Source organism: Aptenodytes patagonicus, chromosome 2 (genome assembly GCF_965638725.1).
Source record: "Aptenodytes patagonicus chromosome 2, bAptPat1.pri.cur, whole genome shotgun sequence".
Classification (NCBI taxonomy): Eukaryota; Metazoa; Chordata; class Aves; order Sphenisciformes; family Spheniscidae; genus Aptenodytes; species Aptenodytes patagonicus.
The window spans coordinates 127096732-127121258 of record NC_134950.1 but is presented as its reverse complement, the minus strand read 5'-3'; positions in this window follow the sequence as shown (position 1 = coordinate 127121258).

Sequence of the window (24527 nt, the reverse complement as noted above, 5' to 3'; positions counted from 1 at the left end):
TCTACTAATTTTAAACCAATAAAGTCAAAATTTTCCCTGTGTCACATCTTGTATTGTCACTGAAAGCTGCCCTACCTCTTTCAGAAACCTCACTTCAAAACTGCAGAGAGTCAATTTGAGAACTTCCTGGAATGTTCCTCCAATAACTCTTTTGCCTGTTTTTCTTAGCAAATGAAGCTTATTGATATTCTGTTTGTGAGTGTCGACTGCTCCCTATAACTTGGCCTATTTTGACCGAATTTGGTGAAGAAAGGGAAGGGTGCAAGTTTCTTGAACCTTCCAGAGATGTGAAGTTTCCATGTGAATTGTAAGAGCGCAGCAGAGGAGAGAGGCTAGTAATGCCACACCAAAGGAAAGCATGAGATCACCCTTCGCTAGCCATCGGGCAATTCATGGGGGAGAATGATGTTATGGATTTCCTAACAATGGAGCAAAAGACTCAGTTGTTGGTGTCTGTGTTTTTTCAAAAACGAGGCTAAACTTTCTCTCCTGTGCAGATTTTCTGGTTAAGAGATGAGCTCACCCCAGAGCTTAAGGAATAATTCAATTAAAGTCAATCAGCTGCAAGACACGTGTACATTCACTATCAGGCTTAATTAGTTTTGTTGTTCACACAGCTACACAGTTGAATTCTAACAAAATTCTATATTGGATTGAGTGAATTCAAAACTCTTTAAATCTGTGAGTCTTTTAAGGAAACTATTTCCCTGCTGCATCTAGCAACATTATTCCTGACTTTTCTCAAGGTTCAGATCTTGTCAGATAAACTTCAGATAATATTGTTTCAAGCAGCACATAATCTTACAGCGGGGTCTTTCCGTTACACTGTCTGTAGTATCCCTGATGTGTGCGTGTTGACTAATAGCAAAGATTGACAAAGGATTTTACACACGAACATCTTGCCTCATGTTCTATTAAATGTGTCATTTGATATCTTCTATTGTAGACTTCTTGGTTTTGACTTTGCTATGACATCTTCTTAAAAGAAAAAGAAGCTGCCAGCAGATGATGTTTTAACACTTGTCAGCAATTCATCATGATTCTTCTTACTTTAGATTTAATTGTTCTTGGAATGAACAGTTCATAGAGTTTTTTTAAAAATTCTGCTTTCTGGTTAATGCAATCAATTTGATGCAAAAGATAATTAGTATGACAAGTTGCAGCCTACATGCGTACTACCATGTCCCCCCCCACTTTCTTCAGTGTTGCAATGTTTTTAAAGATTGGAAGATAGGTGGGAGCAGAAGAGTTTAAGTTATTTTTAGGAGACTTTTGCCCCCCTGTCCTATTATTTAAAAGTAACAGATGGACTCCGCTCTTTGTGCCTCTCATCTTTCATACTCCTGAAGCCTTAAACCTGGAAAGGAAATGCAACCAAGAGACCACGGCTGGATCCACCATCAGCTGCACTAACAAAGGGATTGATGATTTTCCAGAGCAAACATTAGCTGAGGGGTAGGGCTAACCTTCAGAGGAGAAACAGCTGGCATCGAGCTGTGTCCAGGGGCAGGTCTGGGGTTGGGGTCATGTCTAGGGAAGATGGTCAGACCAGGGCTGGTGGCATAGAACGGTTTCTCTGCCTTTCTAAACAAGGTCCTGACAAAAAGTTCTCTAAAACCTTTCACTTTTCCCATCTTTTACATGAAAGAGAACAAAGCTGGCTGATGGTTTGCTTTAATAATCTAAGTGATGATCATTCTGTTTGATAATGAACCATGCAAATCTGAAAGAAACAATTGGTAGATCAACAAAAACAGATCTGCAGGCTACATTTGGGGGAATAGCTGAAAAAGTTAATTTGGTTATAAAGATAGGTTATGCTTTGTAATGAGAAACAACAAGGCATTTTGCTGTAACTGTCATGGCAACTTTGGAGCTTCTTTATACAGTCTAATTAAAAATTTATTTACCCCGTAGCAATGAAATTGCAATCTATGTATGAATCATAAAAGCTGGAGATAGAAAATACCTCTTGAACATACGGACCAGTTCCTCAACAGATACAATTCAGTTTAACTTAAAGTCAGAGAACAGATATTCTCTGTCTTCAAAGTCTATTTGTCCCGGGTTGTTTTCTGAATGTGGACTCTTTCTACAGTCTCTTTGTCTAATCTTGGAGTTGGTCTTGGATGAGAATCTTTCATTAATTAGCAATCTCGGTATTTCAGTTTTACTTTAGCAGTTTGTGAGCTCTGCTGTCTACTACATGGCTCTACATAAGCTTGAAGTCATTGAACACTGGTAAAATTCAGTTGTATCAGGATGCTTACTAGTCCTCATGTTTCAGGGAAGAAAATGAGACTTTTGTATTGGCAGTTGAATTCAACGTGAGGTTCAGGGTGATGATTCTTCCAGCATATCTAAGGATCTTGTGTCATTCTGATGACCAGGTTTTAGACTTCGAGGGAAATTCTTTGAGAATTTCTTGATGTGTTCCCAGCAGAAACTAGTTAGCTTCCCCAAATTCACCAAAGCTTGCGTTACTCTATCTTATCCATAGTTTGGTATCCTACTGAAGAGTTCTGTTTCCAAGGTCCGTGATGATTATCTTTAGTACCCTGCAGTTCTGCCAGTGTCTGAGAACATTCTGTAGAGTGACCATCACCCTATCTATGAAGTGGGCTATCAGCTTTGACTGGGATTATTTTAATAAGCACCAATGTTTCACACATTTGGGGGATGGGATTGTTAAAAAAGCCAAGGGCCTACAAATAACTTGCAGTAATACCTCAAAGTTCACTGATGTTGGAGGCCAGGACCCTAATTCCAGTTTAAATGAAGTATTTAGCTCTTCTAAGAAAGAAGCTGAAATAGGGATAATGTAGGCAAAGAGATGGATAATGCAATTTTGTATAAGCTTGGCTTAGATTTTGTTATAAATCCACTGTATTTCTTGTTTCAGCTGCAGTGGATGTGAAAGATAATTATTAACGTGGCAAGGGAAAACTTGCACAGGAGTACAAACTTAAATTAAACCTTCAGAAATGAAGGAAAACCCACAAACAAGCTATTGAAAAGGCTGAAGTAGTGAAAACAGAAATCCTATAGGCTTTAATGGAAACATAAAGTTGTGATCAACAATGTAAGAAGAACTTGACTTTAACAAAATGAGCAGTTTTGTTGGTTTCTTTTGCTATTAAGTGTGAATGGTGCTCAAATGGGGAAAGCATCTGAACTGCGATGAATGAGTGACAGTGCCTTGATGGCTGAGATTGAGTTGAATCCATCTTCATGCACAGGTTAAAATGCAGATGTTAATTGGATAGTTGCAAAATTAAGAAGGGAAAACGCGAATGTTGTGTGCAGGTTGCTAACATACCCATCCAAAAGTTGTGGGGGAAAATGATGATCTGGCAGAGTATGGTAATGCCTTAGACTTAAGGCACGCAGACTTTCTTTTCATGGTTTACATTTGTGGGCAGTGAAAATAGTAAGCAAAGTTGTGCTGTGTGCCTCCATAACCATGGCTGACTGTAAGGAGTGGGGGAAAAAATGTTGTTGATCCTCCCAGTGACTTTTAGATTGGTCTCCAAAGACTATAGACAAAGCTCTAAGCCACTTAGAACAACTGAGCTCTATTGTCTCCTGCAGTACAGCGCTTGCTTATCCTGCTAAAGATCAAGCTCTGCTTGTATCCATCTAATAGGAATATATTGAATCTCGCGTGGAGTGCGAGCAGGACTTTGATCAATATTGCATGCACTTTATTTGAGGACATACAGCAGAGGCCCCACACTTAGAAAAACAATTGAAGTAGGTCTTGGGAACACTTGACAGAATACATAAACAGATGATGTTATGGTCTCAGTGGGAATCTAGCTGTATTGAACTGAAAATAGACCATAGAAGGAGAAAATTGAAGAATACTTAGTCCTTGTAGTAGGACACCCTATGCAGTAGGCCAGCAAACTGTTTGGATTGCTTTGGAAAATAAAACTACAACAAAACTATCTCCCTCGAAGAATGTGGTACACCTCCCCATACTACCCTGTGAACTTCTGGAGGAGGAGTTTCTCTGTGTTACTGAGTGAAGCATACTAAGGGTATCCGATAGTACAAATTAAAAGCGTGAATTGGCCAGAAGAGGACATTGCAGGAGTTGTTCATGAGATCTTGCACTTCTCTGGGGGGAAGCGTGAATCCTAGGGTTAGTTTACAGTTTGGCAAAATAAATGTATCACCCCTGAGCTTCAATCACTTGTGTTCCCTGTTCTCCTGTGCAACAGGACAATGCTAGTATCAAATTACTACATATTGACAAACTGCGGGTTGTGAAGCATTATCTGAGCTGGATGTCATCTGATGTTTGTTTGTATGACTTCCTACATGTTGATTTTTACCGAGGAATGTTGTGCCAAAACACTTATTTTGGAAAAGTTACTATGGAAAATTAAGTGAAAATAGCATTAAGTTCTGATTTTGGCCAACATAAACAGCCAGTTCAGAATGAACGGCTTTCCATGCCCTTTGGCTGCTTGTTTTCAGTTCTAGTAACCAGGCCCAAGCCTTTTATCACAGTACAATAGTCTGGCATCCTTTGATTTCAGTCTGTTATTCAAATAACTAAATTGCATTCTGAAGTAGATACTTATTTTATCTTTATCTTAAGCTTTGCTCTTTCTAAAATCCAGAGTCTTCTCCTAACTTCTCCTTAGTCTTGTTTCTTCTGTGATGTTATTTCCCAAACGTAGGATCTGAGAAGTTTTATAGTTACTAAGCACTAGTGGTGCAAAGGCTAGTACAGCCACATTATTAATATAGCATTAATATGAAATCCTGCCTATAATAATGGCTGTAAAATTGTTGCTATTGCTGCATTAAGAAGTATGAGAAATAAATCATAAAAGGCCTTGTGTTTTGACTGGTATGGGAAGTGTCCATGAACTGGAGTGTTCTCATGTCACAGTTAAGTGGTTACTCTTGTGCCAGAACTGTTTCAGAGTTCCTCATGTTTAAAGTTGCAGTGATTATTTATTTTGTCTTCAGTGAGAAAGCTTTTATTTAGGGACTTACAGGCTGTGCTATTTTTTTAATTCCTTATGTACTTTGCCCGATTACAGTATAGAAGCATCTGCAGAATTAATTTTGAGTCTTTCAGTCTCTCTCCCATATTGCCCTTAATATGATCTTTCTCAAGAACCACTCCATTTTGGTCCCTGAATACAATAAAACTAGCACTATTCGTTGGGCTTGCTTAAGAGTGAGAGGTAAACTAAACCACCAAAATTCCAACTCCGGCTTACGCTTTGTCACTTATCTTGGAACTGTTGAATATGATGCCAATCTCCCAAAGAGGTGCTGGGGTCATACATATCAAACTTGCAACTAGCAAGGAAACTGGTTAAAAACTCTTCTGCAATTTAGAAGTGACATGAGGGCATCTTCTGAGGGAAGGTGAGCATCTGCCTGAACTCTGTACAGGAACTGGCAAACCCCTAGGTAAAAGTTATACGGGTCCTGCAACGTATTTGGGTTTCAACATTAAAACAGTCTGGCTGGTGTTCACTGAAGGTGCCTACAACAAATGGAAAAAAAATCACTAAATCCTCATAAGATGGGGAAAGGTTCTGCTGTGGATTGGTAAGATGTTGAAAGCATAGGAAAATTATCTTTTTTTCACAGTAGGGGAAAGTTGCCATTGGGATGCAATTTGAATTTATTCTCATGCCCATGATCAGTACATTCCTAAATGATCCAAAAAAGTGGAATAACAGTGAGATGCTACAGTTCTAGCAAATTAAAAGTGCTTGGGCAGAGTAGGTTGAAAGTTCAACTGCACTGAGGAAAGTTTTAAGGGGGTCTGAATTATGGCAGGGTGTATAGAATCTCAGTTTTTGGAAAAAACTAATAGAGAATCCACCTCCTGTCCTCTGTCATTTCTCAGGAGCCTGCAAGGGAGTGATCAGGCAATCTGTTCTAGAGCAAAAGGAAGATTGTTCTCATGGAAGAAATAAATAACATAGGGGGCTCACTGCCATGCAGTGTTGTAGATGCAGAAAGTATGGATAGGTTCAACACTATTAAACAAGACCTGACAAAAAAGTCTACTGAGGTGTTTTCAACATAATGATGCATATTTAACACTTGGCTCTGAAAGCTGCTGATTTACTGGGAGTCAGAAGACAGGATTACCCTCTCTGGAGCAGTCCCACTCCAGGCTTGCGCTGTTTCTTGTACCTTTTCCTGAAGCAGTTGCTACTCTTCAGGACCGGAGGAGTATAGGACCCACTTGGACCTTTCCTCTGAATTGCTACAGCTGTTCTGTTGTTACTTAAATGTGTGTTGTGTGATATATCCCAAAAGCGAAGGCTGTGTTAGGTTATAGAGAATAGCTTTCACATGTGGGGCAGGCCAGTTCTTCCAGCCTCTGCTGCAGTGTGACAATAATCCATCACCACGGCATATTGTATTTGTGTCAATATAGCAAAAAGAGAAGTAAGCATCGCACAGACCAAGTCTCAAGCAACTTAAGGCTTTCCACATCAAAGCCACCAATTCCCACACAATATTTATGAAGGATAAGTGAGGTAAAGTCAGCATTCAGAAAGTGCTGGAGAACTTTGGGCTCAGCTTGCTAAGGCCTCCAGATGAGTACTGGGATGCTGCTCAGCTTCACTTTCCCTCGAGCTGCTGCCTGCGGAGATTTGCTAAACAGCCACAAACTCAGGAAGGGGGGGGGGTAACACCGCAGACTTTCCAATGAATTTTTTCTCACTTTTTTGTCCTGCAACTTCTTGTGGTTTCTCCCTCAGTTAAAAAATTAACTGTAAGCTGCTTTCCGATGATTTTATAGGAAAGCCAACGCTCCTGTGTTTTTCAGAGCTGACAGATACATTTGTAGCTGAACTAGCTCTTGAGGGAGGCTCATTCCAATGTCTGCCACAAGGAGGCAGAAGCATTAAATCTTAAAATATTTTTAAACCAGGTCCTTGATGTGTATCTCAGTTTATTAAAACCATGCTTTGGAGTATCTATAGCTGCTTCTGATTTATACAGATGATTGGGGAGACGGAAATTTTGCAGGGGAGAATCCAAACACGTTTGTGCATAGTGGGGTTTTACTTGGTGTTTTGACAAGGTGTAAAAAAATTGTTATAAAAACATATCAGCAACAATTAAAACAAAGACCCCCCAGCACCAGTCATGTGGCAGTTTCCCACCCATTGCATTTCATAGTTATCACTTTTGATCACTTTCCCTTTGTAGAGGCAACTCTGAAGTCCGGATCAGTGACAGTGACACATTAACATTGCAGTAATTGTATTTTCAAACATGCCTGGCTTCCTGTTCAGCTAATATGTTGCTTACTCAGCTGCTTGCGGTAATTTAGAAACGCGGCATGGCATATTCTTGTTTCTGGACTACCTTCTTGGTGAGGATGTGGTCTGACTGCACCGTGATAATTCTCTTAGAGGAAAGCTATAGAGAATTCTAAAAAGCATGAGTGGTTTAATTGAGTCTGATCCCTGCACAGCGCTACTGAATGCGAATGAAATCCCACTTGCATCCCGATGAACAGAGTATTGAAAGCTTGATGGTGGTTTATTGCATATGCTTTTTTACTTGGTAATGCACGTGAAAGAAATGAAGAAGGGGAGGCAAAATTCAAAGTGAAAGCTGGTATTTTGTCCTTAATTTGGCCTGCTTTGCTTAAGTATCAAAGCACATATGGCAGAAAGGTCACTCGGTTATCTGAAACAACTGCAGCTCAATACATACCTGCGCATAATGGAATTTGTTTAAGGACATGGTATCATCCATAATGTCAGATGTCCTAGCTGTTGCCATCTGTGTCAGACTTCATCTATCTGACGGTAAAGACAGATCCTCTACTGTGTGCTTTAGACCGCTAATCTCCGTTAACGTAAGTTAGTTCATGTGTTGAAATCCACTTAAAAGAGAAATTTCTTCCTGACTGAAAATGTGTATGTAAGGAAAACCTCTTCTGCCTGAAAAGGGATGTTGCAGTCTATTGTATAAAGATGTATTACAGGTTTAAATTACAGATTATGACACTTCAAAGGTGCTTTCTGATACTCTTGCAGCAATCAGACATACAGTCACGATGTTCCTGTGGCTTAGTGGCTTACAACTAAAAAGGAAGGAAAAAGGTATTTGATAGCAGATCTGCGTTTCTGTAAAACAGCCTATTGTATCGCTATCATCCCGTATGAAACCACAAATGCATATTGCTGAGAGCAGGCTTGCGCTCCCCCACTTCTGCTACAGTGCACGAGCGAGTAGGGGAGATCGTGGAATGCAGTGTGCTGCGCTACGTGGGGCTTGTAACCTTCATATGCTACAAGCACTCTCTTTATATTTCAGCAGCATATTGAGGGCATGTCTCAGCCCAAGGCTTGAATTTGGGATCACATCATCTAGCTTCTGCTCTAATTAGTTATTAAATACACTGGACATTTTCATGCGTTAGTTAATATCCAGTGAGACTGTATACAAGGTGGTGAGTAAATAAAGCATCAATATATTTACATTCTTTCTTAGGTACTGTATATATCGAGGGGTGATTATACCTACTTTTAAATGGGGAGATTTTTTATTTTGTTTCAAGCTTTATGGAAGTTTTGGATTGAAAATAAGCATACACTTCTAGTAAAAGAGAGTCAATAAAGTCCAGTTTCTGACCTAAAATTATTTTCTTCTTCTCACCTTTTCAGATTAAATGCAGCTCTTATTTTATTTTATTGTTATTTTCATTTTATTCATTGTTAAATGTTAAAAGGGAGATAGCCAAAACAGTTTAACATCCAGGCTCTCTCCTTTGCTTTGCACTTTCTCATGCTTTCATCAAGTGCTTTCAGAAAAAATAGTCTATGCTATGTGTTGTTCTGCCATAGGCCTTACATCTTAGTAAACTTGTCTCCTGTGAGAGATCTGTCAAAAACACTATAAGGAGCATAAGATAAATGCTTTATATACATAAGCGGTTTAATGTCCTGGTACAACCAATAAGATCTATGTTGTCCTATTAATGCAAGTAATCACTTGACCTTTTTGGCAACTCACCTTCCTTCTGCTGTATTTAGGAGGGTTGTTCTTGTGCATCTCAATGCTGCGCAAACCGTCGTGCATGTTTGGCAGATGGCAGAGTACGTCTTACTGTCACACAGGAGCTGCCTTACATTCACTTCTTCTGGTGTTTTATCAGCTTCTTCAGTTAAGAATGGCCTGCCACACATTTTCTTTCTCATCTAGAATAGCCATAACAATTTCATCTGCTATTCAGTTTTGCCATTTGACTGACTTCTGTGTTATGGAAATGATGTGTGATATGCCTGACTTCCCATTTCCAGGTAAATCACACAGAGACAAGGGAGCCCAGTTTACTGTAATGCTACTTCACATTTTCAGATATCATGGCTGAGCAAATGGTCCGTTGCCTTGATTGCAGTGGTCACTGAGGTAATGTCTGACAGGTTTTTTTTAGTTCCCAGGTGTCTAGATAATAGTCTGTGATAATGATGTTATTGTGTGCTTTTTGTAGTGAAACGGGCGATTCCTACTCTGCTTGAAAATCTGCTGCGTGTTTCAGCACGGCTGTAGCCTATTGCTTAGTCTGGATATCCCAACGTGCATCACAGCTCTGCATCAGGTCTTGAACAGTCGTGGCCCTGCTGGGGAATGCACTGTATCTTTAGAGCCTCCTGAGAAATGTTGCTATTTCAGAGTGACTCCCACATACTTCTGAGAAACTTTTTTTTAAAAAGTATTTTATAGTACACAGCCAAAGTGTTTTCTCTCGCTGTGTATAACACTGAAGTATTTTTCAAATCACCTTGAGAGTTAAAACGTTCTTGAGTGTCAAGTTTTTTTCTGCAGTGTCTGACTATGCAAGTGGAATTGATAGAAATTTTGCCTTGTGTATTTCCTTTTTAATTTTTTATTTTTTTTAACTTTTAATTTTTTTTTTTTTGTTACCTTGAAGTGGTCTGAAACTGGTTTGGTTTAACAGTTCACGTTCTTGTTCAGATGCTATGCTTTTCTGTTACAAGACTGTCTTAGAGAAGTCAGCAATATATCCCTTGATCATTTTTTTTTCCTTGTAGTTGTGCTAGCATTAACTTTAAATTCTTCTCTTTCTGTCGGCCATACTTCCTATGCACAACTTCCCACTCTTGAAAATTATTATAATGGTATGGTGCGAGTTTAACCATTTGCCAGATTTCATTATTTTTTTTTTCTTCCATTTGGGTGATCATTTGTTCCCTCAGCAGAAGTGACCCTGGCATTAAAGCTCTGGTCACTGGGAGCTGCAGGAGTGTGTGCTGAAAGGTCCCTTTTTCCTCACTGAAGAATTTCAGGACTGGGATGGTTTTTTAGCACAGCTTCAGTGAGACCCAACTCTTCCTGACTGCTAGGTGACTGCTAGGTAACTGCAGCACAGTTTGCAGAGCTGAAAACTTCAGAAGATGTTTTTACAGCTTATAAAGCTAAATAACCTTTGAATTTACTTAATCTTTTTAGGGAAAGATGTGCGTTGTAATGGTCATACCTCTTCAGGTAACTATAATCTTTGGGTGGATAACAAGCATATGGTCCTGTACATAGTTCTGGTCTCAATCAGAGATTCGTATTGTTTTTCTTTTCTCTTGTGTTTTACTTCCCTGGCTGTTTCTAGCAAAGAGGTGAAGATGTAATTCTGATCTCTCTTGCTGTCTCTGGAGCCATTTATTTGTGTTACCTACTTTGTGCCCACTACACACAAACATGTCCTTGGTGTTGATACTAGTCTGTGATTTAAAACTGGTCACATTCTTTTTAGTTTTGTCATGTGCATAAAACATTTCATCTTTTGGGACTGCCTGCTCTTTTGCTGCTGTGTGCTTTCCCTTGGTATGCAAGGATAGGTCTAATTTTCTTGTCATAGTTATTAGATTTGATTCCATACGCTGACCGGACGCACTCTCTAGAGAGGTGTGCTGCTTACTGGGGGCTTGCATCAGGGATGTCACCAAGAGGCTACCAAGCCTCATACAGTCCACTGACTATTATCCACTGCTGCTGTTTCACGTGGGCACCAGTGACACAGCCAGGAGCAGTCTGAGGACTATGGAGAAGGACTACAGAGCCCTGGGAGCAACGGTAGGGGACTCTGGAGCGCAGGTAGTTTTTTCATCAGTCCTGCCGGTCAAAGGGAAGGGGTTTGAAAGGGCCACTCGAACCTGGCGAGTCAACAAATGGTTACGGGACTGGTGCCACAGCCAGGGGTTAGGCCACTAAGACCGTGGGACTCGCTTTGAGAAACCTGGTCTACTGGGGGCTGACGGGGTCCATCTGTCAGAGAAGGGGAAGAGCATCTTCGGTCATAGGCTTGCCAAGCTGGTGAAGAGGGCTTTAAACTAGAGATGCCGGGGGAGGGGAACCTCAATCCATCCCACTCCTACCAGTTTGACGCCAGGACCAGCAATAGATGCCCAGAGCCCGGAGAAGGAACATAGGTGAGCAGGAGAGCGCCTGAAGAGCAGCACAAAGGAACTCCAGCCAGTAAGACAGCTTCATCTGGGGCCCAACTTAAATGCCTCTACCCAAACGCACATAGCATGGGGAATGAACAAGAGGAGTTAGAGACGTGCGCACGCCTGCAGGGCTACGACCTTATTGGCATCATGGAGACATGGTGGGATGGCTCCTATGATTGGAGTGTTGGGATGGAAGGATACAGGCTCTTTAGGAAGGCCAGGCAGGGGAGACAGGGAGGGGGTGTCACCCTCTGTGGCAATGACCAGCATTGAACTCTGCCTGGGAATGGATGAGGAGCCGACCGAGAGCTTGTGGGTCAGGATTAAAGGGAAGGCAGGGACAGGTGACATTATGGTGGGGGTCTGCTACAGGCCACCTGACCAGGAAGACCAAGCGGATGAGGCCCTCTATAGACAGATAGGAGCAGCCTCATGCTCACAAGCCCTGGTCCTCATGGGGGACTTCAACCACCCCGACATCTCTTGGAGGGACAACATGGCAGGGCATAAGCAGTCCGGGAGGTTCCTGGAATGCGTCGATGATAACTTCCTTCTCCAAGTGGTAGAGGAGCCAACGAGGAGAGGTGTTATGCTGGACCTTGTTCTCACCAACAAGGAGGGGCTGGTGGGGAATGTGAAGCTCAAGGGCAGCCTGGGCTGCAGTGACCACGAAATGGTAGAGTTCAAGATCCTTAGGGCACCGAGGAGGGCGCACAGCAAGCTCACTCCCCTGGACTTCAGGAGAGCAGACTTTGGCCTCTTCAGGGATCTGCTTGGTAGAGTGCCATGGGACAAAGCCCTGGAGGGGCGAGGGCCCCAAGAAAGCTGGTTAATATTCAAGGACTGCCTCCTCCAAGCTCAGGAACAGTGCATCCCAACAAAGAGGAAGTCAGGCAAAAACGCCAGGAGGCCTGCATGGATGAACAAGGAGCTCCTGGACAAACTCCAACACAAAAAGGAAGCCTACAGAGGGTGGAAGCAAGGGCAGGTAGCCTGGGAGGAATAGAGGGAAATTGTCGGAGCAGCCAGGGATCAGGTTAGGAAAGCTAAAGCCCTGATAGAATTAAATCTGGCCAGGGACATCAAGGGCAACAAGAAAAGATTCTATAGGTACGTCGGGGATAAAAGGAAGACAAGGGAAAATGTGGGCCCTCTCCGGAACGAAATGGGAGACCTGGTTACCCGGGATACAGAGAGGGTGGAGGTACTCAATGACTTTTTTGCCTTGGTCTTCACTGGCAAGTGCTTGAGCCTCACCGCCCAAGCCGCAGAAGGCAAAAGCGGGGACTGGGAGAATGAAGAACTGCCCAGTGTGGGAGAAGATCAGGTTCGAGACGATCTAAGGCACCTGAAGGTGCACAAGCCCATGGGACCCGATGAGATCCATCCGCGGGTCCCGAAGGAACTGGCGGATGAAGTTGCTAAGCCACTATCCATCGTATTTCAGAAGTTGTGGCAGTCTGGTGGAGTTCCCACTGACTGGAAAAGGGGAAACATAACCCCCATTTTTAAAAAGGGAAAAAAGGAAGACCCGGGGAACTACAGGCCAGTCAGTCTCACCTCTGTGCCTGGCAAGATCATGGAACAGATCCTCCTGGAAGCTATGCTAAGGCACGTGGAGGACAGGGAGGTGATTGATTTGAGACAGCCAGCATGGCTTCACCAAGGGCAAGTCCTGCCTGACCAGCCTAGCGGCCTTCTATGATGGAGTGACGACATCAGTGGACATGGGAAGGGCTACAGATGTCGTCTCTCTGGGCCTCTGTAAGGTCTTTGACACAGTCCCCCACAACATCCTTCTCTCTAAACTGGAGAGGTATGGATTTGATGGGTGGACTGTCCGGTGGGTGAGGAATTGCTTGGATGGTCGCATCCAGAGGGTAGTGGTCAATGGCTCAGTGTCCAGATGGAGAGTGGTGACAAGTGGCGTCCCGCAGGGGTCCGTATTGGGACCAGTACTGTTTAATATCTTCATCAATGACATAGACAGTGGGATTGAGTGCACCCTCAGCAAGTTTGCAGATGACACCAAGCTGAGTGGTGTGGTCAACACGCCAGAGGGACAGGATGCCATCCAGAGGGACCTGGACAAGCTGGAGAAGTGGGCCTGTGTGAACCTCATGGGGTTTAAGAAGGCCAAGTGCAAGGTCCTGCACCTGGGTCGGGGCAACCCCCGGTATCAAGACAGGCTGGGGGATGAAGGGATTGAGAGCAGCCCTGCCGAGAAGGACTTGGGGGTACTGGTGGATGAAAAGCTGGACATGAGGCAGCAATGTGCGCTCGCAGCCCGGAAGGCCAGTTGTATCCTGGGTGCATCAAAAGAAGTGTGGCCAGCAGGTCGAGGGAGGTGATTCTGCCCCTCTACTCTGCTCTGGTGAGACCCCACCTGGAGTACTGCGTCCAGCTCTGGAGCCCTCAGCGTAAGAAAGACACGGACCTGTTGGAGCGGGTCCAGAGGAGGGCCACGAAAATGATCAGGGGGATGGAACACCTCTCCTATGAAGAAAGGCTGAGAGAGTTGGGGTTGTTCAGCCTAGAGAAGAGGCGGCTTCAGGAAGACCTTCTTGCAGCCTCTCAGTACTTAAAGGGGGCTTATAAGAAAGATGGGGGCAAACTTTTTAGCAGGTCCTGTTGCAGCAGGACAAGGGGGAATGGCTTTAAATTAAAGGGGGTTAGATTTAGACTAGATATAAGAAGAAATTTTTTACGCTGAGGGTGGTGAAACACTGGCACAGGTTGCCGAGAGAGGTGGTGGATGCCCCATCCCTGGAAACATTCAAGGTCAGGTTGGACGGGGCTCTGAGCAACCTGATGTAGTTGCAGATGTCCCTGCCCATGGCAGGGGGGTTGGACTAGATGACCTTTAGAGGTCCCTTCCAACCCAAACTAATCTTTGATTCTATGCAAAGTCTTTCCTATGAAATTTGTCATTACTTTACTGTACTTATTTTTTGCATTTCTGTTTAACTTTTTTACCTTGTATGTTGTGCAAACTCCATATTTTTCCTTCTTTTAACACTTTCGCTGTTCTGCTCAGTGAATAACTTGTATGCCTGCTTCCCCAGCTTCCTGGAGTTCAGTGTGAACTTGGTTGCTGACATTTCCCATGTCTGTAATTCTTGGTGGAGTTACTGTAGTCTCTTCTGAGTTCTGTCTTTGCAACTATGTATCTCTTGTCCTTATTGGCAGTCAGAAATTATTTTTCCAGAAGTGTTTGTTACGATATATTTTTACTGTGCTGTAGCTATGCAGAGGCCCTGAAAGCCAGAAGATGCTCCCCTTAGCCGCTATGTATACAAACACCCTCCTACACGTACTACAGGCAGTGCCCTCCTCTTTTCAGTTCCTCTCAGACTGTGGCATAAATCATTCAGCTGTGCTTCCTTTTCTTTGACTTTGGGTACAGCTCTGTGTCTTCTAGTAACCTCCTATATTTGGACATCTGGGAGGTTCTCTCTTCAGAGTCCCCTCCTACCACTCCTGGAAACAAAGCTCAGTGTGTTTGTCTTTTAACTAGGCCATCATCATACGGCTTTGGCATTCCTGGCAGATTTCTAACCTGGTGTTATGTGTGGCAATTACTTCTTAAAGTCCTGTGGATGCTCTCATTGCCTGTATTGCTTGGGAGGAGAGTGCAATTCCAGGTAGGCATTTAAATCTTGCACTAAATAAGGTTGGTAGCATTGCCTCCAGGACTGTTTCAGGAAAAACTCTTTTAAGGTTGTCATCCTTGGAAGGGTGATTCTTCTTCTACTTCCTGCTCACTGTTTGGAGGTCACCTATCCCATCATGACTGGAGCGGCTGAGAGAACTGGAGGTTGTTTAGCCTGGAGAAAAGGAGGCTCAGGGGAGACCTCATCGCTCTCTACAACTACCTGAAAGGAGGTTGTAGTGAGGTGGGTGTCAGTCTCTTTTCCCAAGTAACAAGCGATAGGACAAGAGGAAATGGCCTCAAGTTGTGCCAGGGGAGGTTTAGATTGGATATTGGGAAACATTTCTTCACCAAAAGGGTTGTCAAGCATTGGAAGAGGCTGCCCAGGGAAGTGGTTGAGTCACCATCCCTGGAGGTATTTAAAAGACCTGTAGGTGTGGTGCTTAGGGACATGGTTTAGTGGTGGACTTGGCAGTATTAGGTTAACGGTTGGACTTGATGATCTTAAAGGTCTTTTCCAACCTAAATGATTCTATGACTTAAAGGAAGAGATGAGACCAGTATGATGCCAGTCTTGGTGGTTGACCAAGTTGACCAGTGTGCAAGAGAAATCACGTGCTAAAGCTTTGTGGAAATTCCTGATTCCTGTACCCTTCGTGGAAGGAGGTGGGTTCTCTAATGAAGGCACTATAATGTTTTTGGGTTTTTGCAGACCTGCTCCTTATGGTGACTAGAACAAGACTAAGTTTAAAATGGAGGCAGAGAGATTAGGAATTTTCTTGAGACCATGTGCAGGCTCTTCTGCCAGCCCTTCATTTCCTCCTTTAGACATGCTGAAATGAAGCCTCAAATTCTGCCACTCGGCAACCCACTTACTCAGTCTAAACCACAGGATAAGATGAGGCCTTCTAAGCAAAGGGAACACCAGTCATCTGTTTCTGGAGGCTTTTTCTGACAGGTCCACTGTATCCAAGTGGAATTACAGAAAAATTTGCAGGCTGTTCCTCCACAACAGTTTGCCACTGGGGGCTCCTGGTAATCAAAAAGGCTCACAAGAGGAAGCTTGAATGGGCGGGAGTCTTAACAACAGTCTCATTTCCTTCCCCCCCGCCCCTTCTCCCTCACTCCGCTAGCACTAGGCATGAAAGCTCCTGCCTGCCTTTCTTGTCTCACTGGGAATTACCCATTGATAATTCTTCAGCATGCAGAAGGTTTTTATGCTTATAAAAGCTTGTGTTTCTTCCTCATATCTCAGTTCCCCATTAGGCACCTGCTACTGCTGACCTTGTAGAAGGGCCTGAGAACTCTTCCTCTCTCCCTCTTTCATCTTTGCCCACTACCAGTAAATCCTGTCCATGGTATGAGCTGAGCCTGAAACGTGCCAGGAACAAACTGTACAAAATCCTCTCTGACCTGAACAGAGGCTGAGTCTTTAGTGGAGAAAACAACTGAGATGGTATCTGCGCTCCGAAGTACTTTGTTCTGCCTCAACCTCATTAAGGCACTGCTAAGCTGTGTTCCTGCCATTTGGTGGAATCTGGCTGCAGCCCGTCTTTGAGAAGCAATTGAGAAATGTGAGATTCTTTGAGGTGATACTAATTTTCCTTTGATCTCTTGGGCCTTTATGGTCTAATGGTAGTTTGAACTGTAAGGTGAAGGAATAGGCCAAAAAGTGCTTTTGCTGGGGAACTGTGAGCATACAGATACCCTCTGAAGAAAAATTCAACACTCTTCTGCTCATACAACTTCATATCTCAAGTTGTGTGACCTTAAGTAGCGTTGCTCTCGTAATATGCCTACCCGCTTGTCTTCTGAGGAGGGAGGAGGGAAGGGGTCTTCCAGTTCCACTGCGATAATAGTATTGTTAGCAGATACCAGCTGACACTTGTGTTTCAGGCTTCCTTGTGTGATGACGTATGATGTTTGTAGACAGATACTGTTATAGTCCTTCACCTTCCCTAAGAAGTTCTAGTGCAAAATAAAAGATATCCTTTTGAGAAGAAATATCTTCAGCATAGGTATGACAAAGTCCTCGCAAGGAATACCCGGGCAGAGCTTGTTCTAGTTACAAGTGAAGATGTACCTAGAGAGGAAAAGCAGCTCTTGGCCCTATTGCCTTTCCAGGCAAGGATTGTGTTTCTGTTGGATTTGGGGAGATTAATTTTTTAGGGGCTAATATTTGTATATGGTTCTGCCATCATACGCACTTTGGAAACATGATTCTCCAGAATATCTGAGAAGGCATGTATGTTGAGTGATGTACTTGCATAGGGTTTCTAAGAATTACTGGTCCTCCTGGCTACTGTTAAAATGTGCAGGTGGTTTTGACAAGTTTTGACAAGCTCCCGTTATGACTAAGAGTAAGGCTACTCTTAGTGTCCCTTTTATCCATCCCTTTAACAATTTAAAAGATTGGAAGGGTTTTTTTTCCTTTTCTCATCAAAAGATATTCTACTGATGAACATATCTGCATATACATCAATCTGCTCTAACACAGATCTTGTGTGACATCAGTTGTTGTCTTTTGTTGAATGTTTGCAGCTTTTTCAGAACTCTTAATTTGTAACTTCTCGCATGCCTATAGGAGCTGCCTTGGCTTTGCCTCCCATTTTGTGTTTAACATGCGTTAGAGGCAAGACAGTGAAATGTTCTTTTTTGTCTTTTTTTGTATGTGTTTTGTGGTCCCTTTTCAAATACCTTCTGAAAGTACAGTTCCTAGAAAACTGCAGTTTTGCCTGTTAAAAATCTGTTTTCATTCATGTGATTCTGGTGATTGTAAATATAGGTCTTTATTCTTTTTTCTGGTTTTATTGCTTTTTTGTCCTCTTTAAATATGAGGTAGTGGGCTGCATACATGAAAGAGTGGATGTGTCTGTCTTCTGGCCTATTTCTGACGCCCAACTTGTTTTGGCTTTTTTTTTAATACGTGAGATGTCAGCATAGCACCCCAACAATATGTGAATATGTGCTATATTGACCTCTCTGCGGCTGAGCTATGAAGGTCTGATCTTACAAGTATTTAGATATGTACTTAACCTTAGGGTCCTGAGCAAACTTACAGGCTTGATTGACATTACTGGCAAATATTAAAGTCGGGGCTCTTCCCTGCATATGTTCCTGTTCAACACAACCTCCCCCGGCTCCCGCTTACTGACTCGATCGCTATTTCTAAGATAGGATACATGTTAAGATACAGACCACTCACTGGTTAAATAGTCTAGCTTTTTAAAGTAGACCAATTTAACTTGAGGACCGAAATCATGGCTCTTCCATATGATCTAGTTAAAAGAGTTTGCTGACTTGGAAGACGATGTTTGCCACATGATTTGTTATTTGTCATATAGTAACCTTGAAGTTAGTGGTGTTACATTGATAGCTGTAGCAACAAGAAGTAAGCACAGTACCCTACGCTCTTCTTTTGATATGATAGTAAGCTGCATTAGTCATAATGCTGATACTTACAAATTAGTATTTATTCACAAGCCTCTCAGTTGTTCTTAAGTATTTACTTTTTGGGTATTATTGGCTTCAAGGAGCATTAACAAAATGATGATTATCTGTTGGTTTAAAGGCTATGAATGTTTAGTACTTCAAGAAGAAAGACTTTGATTTATACTTGAAATCAGTGGTAGTAAATGGGAACATGCACACTTAGAGACGTGGTCTTACTGATGTTTCCCTTGGTAGCTCAGTTGGAGGCAGAATTTTTCTATGGTTGTGCATTTCTAGGGGTCTCAAGTGTAAACTAGTTGCAAGGCTCCACCCAAGCTTTGTGTGCACACATCAGAAAGACATAATGTTTTACCAGGTTTTGTTCTTTATTGAAGATAGGCGATAATATGAAATGGCACAAGTGTTTTGAATTTGGACTATTATGCAAAGAACAGAGCAGTGTGAATACCTTGAATAGTGCCTTAACTTCTCCTGTTCTTAGTACCTGCTGGCCGAGTCCATTGGACTACTATTATGAGTGTTGAATTGATACAATAAAAGAAAAAAAAAAAAGCTGTATGTTTCTAGAACTGTTTTACAACTGAATGACACATTTCTGGGCAGATGAAAGAAAAAAAAGGTGACTGGGGAAACAGTCAGCATGGATTTACCAAGAGTTAAGCATGCCTGACCAACCTGTTGTGGTAAAATGACTAGGTCTGCGGGCAAGGGAGGAACAGTGGGTGTCATTTACCTTGAGTTTAGCGACACTTCTGACATGGTCTCCTGCAATATTCTTGTATCCCAAGTTAGAGGTGGGTCATTAACTAGATGCGTAAAAAAATACCCAGTTGAATGATCAGGCCTAGAAGGTAGATCCAGGTAGGGCTGTACTCTGCCGAAGCTGACTCTGAGTGGAGTAGTACAGGGGTCTGTACTGGGACTTGTCCTGTTTAATATATCTATTAGTGACTTTGAGAGTGCCCTTCATCACATTCCTCTGTTTGCAGATGACACCAAATTGGGGAGAATGGGTCAATACACTTGAGAGCAGGACTGCCATCTAGAGAGACCTAGATGGGCTGGAGGGAGCAGGACTGCCATCTAGAGGGACCTAGAGGGGCTGGAGGGATGGCCTGGGAGTCAATGAGGGCAAATGCAAAGTCCTGCACCTGGGAAGGAAGGAGGCTTGAAATGACAGCAGCTAGGGCTGCCTGGCTGGGAAGCGGCTCTGGGAAAAAGGCCCTGGTGGACATGGCAGCAGTCAGGCAGCAGAGCAGGTTGCCCAGAGAGGCTGTACAGTCAGTGTCCACCTATGCATCCATGGATATTTTCCAGACCCAACTGGATAAAGCCCTGTGCAACCTGGTCTGAGCTCACAGCTGGCCCTTCTTTGAGCAGTGGTTGGACTAAAAACCCCCTGTGGTCATTCTGACCTGAACTTTTCTATGATTCCTGTGACTTTTTGCAACGAAATCAAGGTCCGTGTGAAATATTATTTACTTTCCTGTAGAATATTTGGGGAAATGCTCTTGTTTATTTAGGAGCCTGCCATATTTTGATTTAAGATTCAGGAAGAGTTATCTAATCTCTCCAAAATAGTTATGGATATAAATTTCAAATTCAATAAGCCTGAAGTTTAGTATATTGATGAGTACAATAAACAGAAAAGTGAATTTAATAATCTCGTAGTAATCTGGCCAGTAACACAGTAAGATGTGCATTATAATTCATTCAGGTCCTTCTACAGTACTCATCATCACACTGCACACGGTACTTAGTGTGCACACAAGCTCAGAAAGAGCATCCAAGGTCACCTACTTTCTTATGAGCTTAGAAATTGACAACTGCTTTTGTGACTTCCACTATACCTGCCATTTACCACGTTTTGCAAAATGGTCCCTGCTGTTAGGGTTAGGTTGCTGATGGCGTGTCTTAACCATTAACCAAAAGCGTGTGTTGTCTCGGTTAATGCATTTACCTTGTCATAGATCTAGGCTTTCATGGTTTAGATCAATCCTCTTGCACATTTCACTTAAACTAGTGAAAATTAGAGACACCTCAATGAATTTGATGTGAAATAAATCAGAAACTTGCCATTTTTTAGTAGAAAGCTCCTAATGTGCCATGTTGGGTGATGAAATGCAAGACCCTCATTCTTGAAAAATCTACGGCAACCTGCTTTTTGAAGTGCAAGTTTACTGACAGTACAGTGAAAAAAGCTTTAACCCTTGCTATCTTAGCAGTAGACCTGCTGCTAATTATATCAGCCTTGCAGTGGACTGGACTATTAGCCTAGCTAAGGTTCTGATGGCTAAATCTGAAATTACTCTCGATGATGAGCATATTTTCAGGACATTGGTCATTATCCAGCGTGAGCTAACTGGGTCGTAAGGGCATGACAGCAGTGAAAATGATATTCATCAGAAGGACATAATTCAGTTGCTCATAGCTGCTCTCCGTTTCTACGGGTGATCATACTAGTCTTACATGGCAACTTTATATAGGAAATTTCCTATAAGCCTTAATCCTGATCTGAATATATTTACAAGGGGGTTCTGCCCCCAGCATTTCTGCCTGCCTGTTCTGGGTTAGAAATTCTGCAACTCCCATGAGAAGATGTTTGCTTCTTACCCATAAACAATGTCTACCTTTTTGGTTGCCCGTGCACCCCAGAAGGTACTGTACAGTGTAGGAATGACAACTTACTACAGCATCAGCCTGAGTTGTTACGGGAAATAGCATTAAAATATCTTAATGTTGGAAGAGAGTTGATTATCTCTCTTAGCCACTTTGATACAATTTGTGCAAAACATTGACAGCCTGTAGCACTAACTCATAATACATTTAGAAACAGGGATTTTTTTTGTTTTGGTTTGCTCACTGCATAAATCAAATGGAGCCTTGAAGTAAGTATAACAGATAATGATGCTCCCACTGTTACAAATTTTCTGCTGCCGAATAAAAGGAGAGAAACTCGATATGAAACCTATGAAAATACAAAATGATAAAAGCAGGTATTTGGCTCTAGAAATTGTTCCCAGTTATTCCCAGCACTGGGGATTTATTCCTAGGTAATATTTCACCCTTAAGTGTGTGGCTGCTGTTTTTCTTGAAACTGAGATCTGCCCACTGTCATCTGAGGGCTGATTTTGTCCCTCTTGGATTTTAGTAAGTATATGATGCTCTTGTAGCTGAATATTACATGGCTTCCTGTGATGAGCATTACAGGCTCCTGTGAGAAGAGATATCATGAATGAGACTTGAGCAGCTGAAGTTTGGCAAGCCCCGATGGATCCTGTTAGAGATCAGAGGAGTAACCCACAAGCAAGGACATGGAGTAAACAGCGATACATCTGTCAGCAGACAGCTGATGAAATCCGTGCTCTCGGTATGGTTGGGGATGAAAGAAAATACTCGCATCGCTATTTCACCTACTTTGCACCTCACAGCCTCTAGTAAAAGAATGGCCACACTGTTGAATATAGGCTGCTCCGTTAATGACAGATCATGCTATGAGCAAATATATGGTATGGATAGTAGCACATTGGGTTGCAGTGTGTCTACTTTGGCAGTCTCTGGAAGAAACGGGACCAATGCTGTCTTCATTCAATTAGGTTTTCTGTACTAGAATAACGTCAAAGTCAAGAAATAGAATTGTTCAATGAAGAGTGCAGTAAAAGAGCTCAGTTTTCACTATTAAGACATTGAAACTTTTGTTTTAAAAATGAAAAGTATGTAAATTGTTCTGAGAGGATGGAAAAACACCTGATTAACACTTATTTTCCTAACTAGTCTCACTTATTCTTTTTTATTTAAGAAATTGGAATTATGTTTGCTTTTTTAATTCTGAGCAATGAAAATAGGAAGAGACACCTGAGAAACTTCATACATATATAATTCTTTATTTTTTTACGGTAATATTTAGTCAAGGACCATACAGTAAATTAACAAAAATTAAGAAGTGGCATTTCATTCTAGGCATTGCATTATGTGTGAATGTAGTATCTTTTTATGACAATTTCTTTTGACTAGTCTAACTCGAAGTGCTCCAAAGACAACAGAACTGAACATGAAAAACAAGTAACTGGTCCTGCTGGTCCTCCTGCCAGCTGGAGGAAGGGAGCAGAGATCCTGGCACACGGATGCCCCTTGGTAGGCTGTACTGCTGAAAGCGGGTAGGATGCCGCTCAGTTACACTCCTACAGCCAAGAGTACTTTTTTTTCTGCTGAGCTGAGCAGACATCAAGTGCATGCTAATTTGGTGCTTCATACGCAGCTTAATTGTTTCAGGGCTAGTTTTATCCATCTTTGTAAATGGGGAAACTCATAAGACTGGGCCTAGAAGCATTTCTGGTGGAAATTACTTTCCCTTCTGACATTAGTCTTAGGTCTGAAGTGCTTGGAAAAAGATTTGTTCCAACCGCAGTTGAATGCAGAGCGTCTCCCAGGTTGCACCTATGTTAGCATTTTTGTTTAGAGCGGTAGCGCAGCTCTGAAGCAAGTCTGCTAAACCTCCCTGCTTACAAGGCACTGGGGTGATTCACAGTGTGACTCTGGAGCACATGGATTAGATCCTGTTGAGGGCAAAATAAACTTGGATGTCCATGTTAGGTGTTCAGTCACGCTTGCTAAAAACTTAACAGGGGTATAAACATCTAAACCAGAGAGTGGTAGTGCATGCAGCTTGAAAAAAATTCAAGTCTCACAAGTGAGGCCTCTAAGTAGCCTTCTTTGATTGACAGCAGACCTGGAGGCCAAGCAGATGAAGTTATGAAACTGATATTGCCACACCAAGAAGGTGGGACAGAGCAAGACCCCAGCATCCTACCAGTTGTCTTCTGTGGGAATACTGAATTGTAACTCAGTAGCCGGCTGCCTGTTCCACTCAGGGAACAGCGTACCACTGTAGTTTTAAAGCTCTTCAGTTGTGAAAGCGGTAGTTGCTGCATAAAAATGTAAATGCAAAACATTCATCATAGCACAGATGGATGAACGGCACTGTTTACCTTTTCCTGTTTAGTATCTGTGTATTTAGATTATTTTACAGATGATCCAGTCCTTTAGCTAGAGTCCCTAAGGGTGTTGGAGGATGTCATGGTTTAACCTCAGTTGGCAACTGAGCACCACACAGCTGCTTGCTCACTCCCCCCCCCTCCCCCCCCCGCCCCCCCCGTGGAATTGGGGAGAGAATCGGAAGAGTAGAAGTGAGAAAACTCCTGGGTTGAGATAAGAACAGTTTAATAATTGAAATAAAATAAAATAGCACTAATAATATCAATAATAATAATAAAAGAAAGCAAGTGATGCACGATGCAATTGCTCACCACCCACCGACTGCTGCCCAGCCAGTCCCCGAGCAGCGGCCCCCCCGGCCAGCTTCCCCCAGTTTATGTACTGAGCATGACGTCACATGGTATGGAATGTCCCTTTGGCCAGTTTGGGTCAGCTGTCCTGGCTGTGCCCCCTCCCAGCTTCTTGTGCACCTCCAGCCTTCTCAGTCGGTAGAGCACGGGAAGCTGAAAAGTCCTTGGCTAGTGTAAACACTACTTAGCAACAACTAAAACATTGGTGTGTTATCAACATTGTTCTCACCCTAAAACACAGCACTGTACCAGCTACTAGGAAGGAAATTAACTCTATCCCTGCTGTAACCAGGACAGAGGATCAGAAAGGTGAGGGAAAGCCCTCAGTTGTATGACTGCTGTGGGAGGCTTGGAAGAGCCTGCGCAGAGATGTGTGATGGCCTGTGGATAGGAACGGCACAAAGACTCAGTATGACCCTCCTCCTGGTTTTTGGCCAGCTACTTTGGTGGTCGTGCGGAAAATCCCACTTTGGCTGTGTGTGTGCTTAGTGTAGTTGATGGGGTTTGGTATCCTGTGCTTTTCACTGTCTGGAGAAAGCTCTTTACTTCTGGGAGAGGGGTTGGGTTCGTGTAGCACCGCAGTTCAGCCATCAAGAACTG